The sequence below is a fragment of the Pinus tabuliformis genome, chromosome 3_2, assembly GCF_031772625.1.
Source record: "Pinus tabuliformis cultivar Carrire ecotype Pingquan chromosome 3_2, CPIR1, whole genome shotgun sequence".
NCBI classification, from domain to species: Eukaryota; Viridiplantae; Streptophyta; class Pinopsida; order Pinales; family Pinaceae; genus Pinus; species Pinus tabuliformis.
The window spans coordinates 921,981,038-921,987,381 of record NC_142302.1 but is presented as its reverse complement, the minus strand read 5'-3'; the positions used below and the strand labels follow the sequence as shown (position 1 = coordinate 921,987,381).

General features: G+C 39.2%; 1 pseudogene; it reads right to left on the bottom strand.

The window, feature by feature from the left end:
* Positions 1-5,035: 5,035 nt before the first annotated feature.
* On the bottom strand, positions 5,036-5,626 carry LOC149183644 (rac-like GTP-binding protein RAC2 pseudogene; annotated as a pseudogene).
* Between the last annotated feature and the right edge of the window lie 718 nt (positions 5,627-6,344).

The window sequence follows — 6,344 nt, the reverse complement described above, 5'->3', positions numbered from 1 at the left end:
GAAATGAAGCTAGGATCAAAGTGGAAGATCTAGGTTGGTCCTCTTTTCTTCTCTTCCATCTATCACACTTAAAGGAACTCTTGAAAAGCTTTCATTGTTTGTTTCTAAGATAACTACCCGTCTTAGTGGGACTAGCAGTTCGAATCGACACTAGTTTTCCCTAAAACAACATTGTGTACTGCATTAAACCTCACACAATAGTCTTGCACACTCTTGCCAACATTCCTTTTGATGTTCTCATACTCGAATAAAATCTGAAGTGGATTCTTCTTCACCTCCCATCGTGATCCGAATGGAAAATGGCATCAACCCATGGTACTCATCCACCCATATTATTCATCGACCCATGGAATTTACCCATGGTATTGTAAATGGCATCCACCCATGGTATTGTAAGTGAAATCCACCCATGGTATTCATTCACCCATGGTATTGTGACATCCACCCATGGTATTCATTCACCCATGGAATTGGCCCATGGTATTGTGAAATCCACCCATGGTATTCATTCACCCATGGAATTGACCCGTGGTATTGTAACTGAAAAATACTATAAGTAACAAGTCACATTTTGTAAAAGCACAGATTGTCCACCACAATGTAGCCTTTACGGTTCAGAGGCATGTAGCCACCACATCTCTTCTCAGAGATAAGCTACCATAGCCCTAGCTAGTTTATTTTCATTACTATTTTAAATAAAAGTTTCTTTGTGGTTTTGTTTATTGGGCATTCTTATTTTTTTTCTTCTTCTGGCAATTCAAGTTTTCAAATCTTGGGGTCCTTTCCCCCAAGATCCATTGCAAGTTTTCAGATCTTGGGGGTCTCTCCTCCCAAGATCCATTTCAATATTTTAGATCTTGGGGGCCTCCCCTCAAGATCCAGATCAGTGCAAGTTTTCAGATTTTTCTTCTATCAATGCAAGTTTTCAGATGTTGGGGGTCTTTCCCCCCAAGATCCATTTCAATCTTTTAGATCTTGGGGGCCTCCTTCCAAGATCTGGATCAGTGGTATCGGAGCAGGTTATGACTCCATGGGAATGAGGGTTTGATGCATATTTCAGTTTCAAATTTTGCAGCAATATTCAACAAACTTCAGGCATGTGCTACAACCTCCACAGAGCACTTTCTTGGGTCAAGCGGGAAGAATTTTTCTTTTTTCATTTTTTTGCAAGAATGTTCTTGGGTTGCGACTTTTCAGATCAGATCTGAAACATTTAGTACAAAATTTACAAAAACAAATACCAGATCTGGATTCCTCTCGAAAAATCACCCAATTTCAAAAAAAAAAAATTGGTTGAATCGGAGTTCGGATGTGGGAGATATCGCTGATTTAAAATAAACTATTTTATCAGAATTTTTGTGACGGCGGAACTGTTGCAGCGCGAATCTGAGATCTCAGAGTGTCCAGATAGGGATTTCCAACTCGTGGGAAGGTGCAAAATGATCCTTCTACTTCTAAAAACAGGTTATAATAAATATTGTGAGTTATATTGGCCGAGTTATGTCCATTTTAACTTTGGAGCAGCATTTGGAGTGGGTTTCCATTGGAGACATGCCCTCCCACCCCACTTTAATAGGCACCTGCTTCACATTCATCAGTTTCATCATAGCAGCATTCGGTTTGGGTTATTTGGAGATGTGCCCTCCCACACCAAGCTATGTAGGCACTTGCTACTTCATCAACAACCAACATCACGGTTATGGGTCATCCACAAACGCACACTTCATCGAAGTCCATTTGCTAGGCCGCACACTGTCAGTATCACAGTTGGTCACAAGCATTACAGGGTACCTCTATCCTCGGATCTTCGTTTTTCATGGTTATGGGTCATCCACAAACCCACACTTTATCGAAGTCCATTTGCTAGGCCGCACACTGTCAGAATCACAGTTGGTCACACGCATTACAGGATATCTCTATCCTCGGATCTTCGTTTATCATGGTTTTGGGTTAACCACATAAAACCCTTATCTTCAGTGACTCTTCATATTCAACAAAGGCTTCGCAGGAGGGAACTTTACGCAATGGGGACCATTGCTTCTTAAGGAGGGAGGAATGATCCGAATGGAAAATGGCATCAACCCATGGTACTCATCCACCCATATTATTCATCGACCCATGGAATTTACCCATGGTATTGTAAATGGCATCCACCCATGGTATTGTAAGTGACATCCACCCATGGTATTCATTCACCCATGGTATTGTGACATCCACCCATGGTATTCATTCACCCATGGAATTGGCCCGTGGTATTGTGAAATCCACCCATGGTATTCATTCACCCATGGAATTGACCCGTGGTATTGTAACTGAAAAATACTATAAGTAACAAGTCACATTTTGTAAAAGGACAGATTGTCCACCACAATGTAGCCTTTACAGTTCAGAGGCATGTAGCCACCACATCTCTTCTCAGAGATAAGCTACCATCGCCCTCGCTGGTTTATTTTCATTACTATTTTAAATAAAAGTTTCTTTGTGGTTTTGTTTATTGGGCATTCTTATTTTTTTTCTTCTTCTGGCAATTCAAGTTTTCAAATCTTGGGGTCCTTTCCCCCAAGATCCATTGCAAGTTTTCAGATCTTGGGGGTCTCTCCTCCCAAGATCCATTTCAATATTTTAGATCTTGGGGGCCTCCCCTCAAGATCCGGATCAGTGCAAGTTTTTAGATTTTTCTTCTATCAATGCAAGTTTTCAGATGTTGGGGGTCTTTCCCCCCAAGATCCATTTCAATCTTTTAGATCTTGGGGGCCTCCTTCCAAGATCCGAATCACATCGATCCAGGAATTGCGTATGGAGGATTGGTAAACTGGTGATAGAAGCTGTTGGTAAAGCTCCAAACCATTTTCGAACTTCACCTCCAAATATTTGTACAAACAATCTCATCATCACATCTTCAATCTCTGCTTCCTGGAGGTCAAAGAAATCATTCATTTTATCAACATGTTGTTGAGCCATAATGGTTTGAGTGGCATCAATGAAAGGTATTTTTCTTTGATAATCAGCGGGCATGGCACCAATATTCTGAGGTAAAACAAGGGGTGCATACTAGGCAGCCATAACTCGAGGTGGATTTAAAGCAAGGATCAGGCTACTAGGAGTTGATGCAATAGTTGATGGAGAACTAGAGTAATAGGTGATTGATGGGGAATGATAGGTTGACAGGGTATAAATGGAGGTGGGGAATGAACTTCATAGGTTGAAGGGAATAATGATGAACTAATGTAGTGGACACTAGTTCAGAAAGCTCGGGGATCTTAGCAGTAGTATGGGATGATTGAGGGGAATTTAGAATATACTCATCAACTGAACGGTTCAGCTTTTGGACTTCAAGATCTGCAATAAAATCTAGATCTAGAACTATGTCCTCAAGTGCACTTTCAGACCTGGTTCTAAGTAGGGAAAGATCAAACGACAGATCAAATGGGAGGTCTTCTAAAAACAACCACTCATCAGGGAAAGAATCTACTTTTATTAAAGGTGTTGGACTGACTGAACTTTCTTGTATTTTGAGTCTTCTCGAAATCAAGTTAAGATTATCTAGTACTGGGGCAGGGTTTGGATCTGGATTGGCCCTAGTGTACTTTCTCGAAGCCAGTGTGCTTAAATTTCGAAGTTTTATATATTGCTTTACAACTTTCCAATTCAGCCTAGTAAATTCTAAAACTCATCATCCATAAGCTTAAGAATTTAAATGAAAGATATTACCAAGGTGATTAGTCTTTTGTTCCCCAGTATGGTCACCACTATGTTATCACCTAGATTGAACCTCAGGCTGAAGGAAGGAAATGCCATGGTAACTACAAACCACGCTTAGCCAAGTAGCTAGCCCTACTAGGCCGGGAGAGGGCTCTCTCCATAAAGATCTAAGCCAATATGACTAGATCAGGGAAAGGATTTTAGGCTAGGTATAGTAGCACAAAGTTTTGATTAGACTTTTAAAGAGGTTTTGTTGGATCAGGAGGAGCTGGACAGTTTAGGTCTAGGGAATTAGGTGAAAATTGTAGGGTGTTGAATGGGGCAAGGTAGGCATAAGGTTTAGCACTATAGGGGTTGATGGGGTGAGATTTTTAAGACTAGTGAGAAGCTAAGAAGAGCATGTGAAAACCATGGATCCTTCCTAGACTGCAGAAAACATGAAATGGTGAATTTTTTCCCAAAGCAGAGCACTAATGTAATGAATTCTGCCTATCAAATTGAAAGAATTCACTTAGAAGCAATGAAATGATTAATGAAAGTATACAAAACAAATTAACATATGATCACAAAAGAAGAAATTGTACTAAAACTCCATACCACATGGATCCCATAAAAATAGTTGCAATTCTTATTAGTCTCATGCTAAATTGCTACAAAATGGTGTATAATCAAGGTCTGAGCATCCAGTTGAGTCCAACCCTCTACAATGAGAAAGAAGAAAAAGATATAGGCATTGTTTCAACCTCCTCCCATCCACAAGGGTCAAATCCATAAGATGATGAGCTAATCTTTAGATATTTTGCAAGGAGTCGAATAACCAAATACTCTATGATCTTTTATATACTAAATTAAATCTTGCACATTGAGACAATATAGCCAAACTCAGTAATAAAAATTACATGGCTTTCTAACAGGGCAAAGCGCAAAGCACCTCCATGCCTTGAACACGATTCTTAGCAGTATGACTTCAACTGCAATTGAGAACTCACATGGTAAAAAACATATTTTACCACTCTCATCATAGTATCCTATGCATGTACACCCAACTTTCATTTACATTTCAAAATAGTCCTCCATAACCACAACATGAAATGATATAAAATGAAAAAAATCAGGACCTTTCATTTACATTTCAAAATAGTCCTCCATAACAACACAAGCAATGATATAAAATGAAAAAAGAAGGACCTTTTGCCAGAGCATATGGCTTTACAATAAATTCAACACACTAAACATATAGTAACAAATCAGAAATACTTGGGAAATATTATGCCAGCCTTTGATTAAATAATGCACTTTAAAGTTCTGCAGATGCCAACGATAGATAAATCCCTTAAAGGATAAATTATGTTCTTTGCTTGTTTCTGCGTTTCTTTTGCTTTGGTGGTTGAAGAACCATTTTTACTACGACATCAAAAACAACCTTAACATTCTGTTGTGTTTTATAATTGCATTCAATGTATGCTGCAGCCCCCATTTTCCTCTTCTAATCTTCACCTTGTGTTGTTGAGATTGGTGTTGCTCTGGGATGATCAACAAAAAATTGTTTGTCTTTTTGTAAATCTAATTTTGTCCCTGCCAAAATGATAGACACAAATGGTGCGTAGTGTCTCAATTTTGGAATCCACTTTTTGGAAATGTTTTTATAATTGGCCTTGTTGATTAAGGAGAAAGCCAGGAGGAAGACATTTGCACCTCTATAACTCAGGGACCTGATCCTGTTGTAATCCTCTTGTTCCTTCGTGTCCCAGAGGCCAAGATTCGTTGTACTTCCATCCACCACTACATTTGCACTGAAGTTATCAAACATTATTGGTACATAGTCTGTTCGAAATGTGTTGCTTGTGTAGGAAATAAGCATGCAATTTTTTCCCACAACACCATCCCCCATAGTCACACATTTAATAAATCTAGCAATACTCATGGTTGCTCTGACTCTTCAGAAAAACTAACTATATTTGTTGGAACATTTCCTATCCAATAGCTGAATTCACAAAGGCTTCTTAGCTCAGCTAACATCACATAACAAACAGCCAAAAGTTTTAAAGTACCCAGAGCGATTACAAACTAGAAAGAAAATTGTTTCTCAATTCAATATTTAAAAGGCTATCCCAGAGAGATTAACAACCATTAAAAAATGGAGCACATTTTGAAAAGAAACAAACAAACATCTCAATCTAGAACATCACAGTTAGGATCTGTACTCACAAAAACCAAATACTGACCTGCTCACTCTTCTCACACACTGCGAGGCCCACTGACTTCCTACAGAAAAAAAATCAATTTTGATAGTTAAAGGCCATTATATGATATTGTCACAGTGCGTGATGTTATTTCCAAGTTCTTCTGTGGGAGGTTGTTTGTTGGATGAGGAACAAACTGTTATCATTACAAAAAGTCTTGTGTTAAGCACCTCTGAGCAACCTTCCAGAGGAGCAACCCAATGTCTCGAGGGGGGATGGGGACTACTTCTCTTGTGGGGCCTGGATCTAGGAAAGTGAAGACATAAACTATGCATGCTTCGGTTGCTTCGGTAGGATGGATACTCTTGCGCATAGTTTAAATTGAAGTTAGGAATATAAAGTGTCAAGGGAAGAGTGAACATGAATGAGCACAAGATGTTTCTAAAAGGAGGGAAGGGA